Genomic DNA, 1,816 nt, shown 5'->3' with positions numbered 1-1,816 from the left:
TTCTAGTTCTATACTGGTTTCTTGAGAAAACAAAAATAAAGAAGCGGATTATCGGGAAAGAGAAGGAGACTCCCAGATTTATAAAATTGTCAATACAAGAGATCATCAAAGAAAAGGAGTATTTGAGAAGACCTGAATTGCTAGAGATAATGGTATTTTATTTATATAGCCAATATTTTTTTATAAAAATATTACAGAAATATTTTTTGTTTTTCGAAAAACTAAATTAAACTGATTTGTGTCTTATAAATATAAAAACAGGAACTCATAATAGAAGGTCCATGGATGGATGAAGATGAAACGAGTTTCGGCAATGATGAGCGGCAGCAAGATGACAATGGAACACCAAGGACAATTGATTGGGTAAGTTTGAATGGTTACTAAAACCCAGCAAAACTATTGGTAATGAAAATGGAACTTCAATTGCAAGTTTACTGCCCCCCAGGGGGCAATGAAGTTGTTTATTTAGGTAATAATGGGTATATGTTGTGTATAATTGGCACGAAATTGAAAGGGAGATAATGTATTGAAGTTTACTGACCCCCAGTAGAAGATTACTGGGGGGCAGTAAACTTCTACTGGGTTCAATAAGGGGCAATAAAGTTGTTTATTAGGGTATATGTTGTGTGTAGTTGACATGAAATTGAAAGGGAGATAATGTACTTTAAGTTTACTGACCCCCAGTAGAAGTTTACTGGGGGGCAGTAAACTTCTAATGGGTTTACTAGGGGGCAATAAAGTTGTTTATTAGGGTATATGTTGTGTGTAATTATCATAAAATTGAAAGGGAGATAATGTATTGTTGTTTATTGACCCCCAGTAAAAGTTTACTAGGGGGCAGTAAACTTGTTTATTTGAATATAATTGTTTAACAGTAACGATGTCGTTGTTATAACGTGTACAGGAGCTGCCGATGGAAGATATGAAGAAGAAGCTGATAGAACTTGCCAAAGCAAATGAAGAACTGGTGAACAAAAACATTGAATTGCTCGACAAGTTAAACAAAGCGGACAGCCGAATCATTGAGCTAGAGAAAGAAAGGAGGGTAGACAAAAATCAAATCAACGTTCTCAAGAAACAGTTGCACAAGGTGGCAAAACATGCTCAGACAAAGCAGATAATATGTGTAACTGAGGAGAAGGAGGATGAGGTGGATAGGTCAAAGCCGGTTGAAGAGGAAGAATATAACTACAGAGACAAAATGGAAGATCGTAGCTACAGAGAGGAGCAACCAGGACTTGAGAGGTAAGAGTAGAAATCAGTTTACTAACCCCCAATAAATATTGTGTTTTCTTCATTCTTTTTAGGATAACTTGTGTGTTTCTTGTTGAGTAGTTTTTTGAAAAAGCAGCAAAACCAGAGCCGTTGCAAAAGATATTTCTAGAAGACGATGAACCTGTGACGACCGATGTCAACCTGTCTAAACTAGACAAACTTGTTGCTCAAGCTGTGGAAATGGACGGAAAAAAAAATGGATGAAGAAACCAGCTTAAAGAATAAAGGACGACAAGCAGCAGGGCTCAAGAAATATGTCAAGCAGAAGGGCTCAAAACAAATTGCGGAAACTGGTTCGATTGAAAGAAACGTCAACCTGGAGAAGCGTGGGGCAAAAAAGCGGAAGAAGAAGAATGGGAGTATGACACCCCTGAAGGGCTAAAGCCAGCAAAAAGAACAAAGGAGGAGGAGCATAAAGTCCAAAATGGTATTGTTATTGATAGAGTGAACTGCAACACTGATACATGGAAACTCTTGGATGAAAAGGTGGTGAATCACTATAAGAACTGGTTTGATTTGAACAAGGAAAAGAATGATGAGT

Source organism: Fragaria vesca, unplaced genomic scaffold, assembly GCF_000184155.1.
Source record: "Fragaria vesca subsp. vesca unplaced genomic scaffold, FraVesHawaii_1.0 scf0513090, whole genome shotgun sequence".
Classification (NCBI taxonomy): domain Eukaryota; kingdom Viridiplantae; phylum Streptophyta; class Magnoliopsida; order Rosales; family Rosaceae; genus Fragaria; species Fragaria vesca.
Note: the sequence above shows the minus strand (reverse complement) of the source record.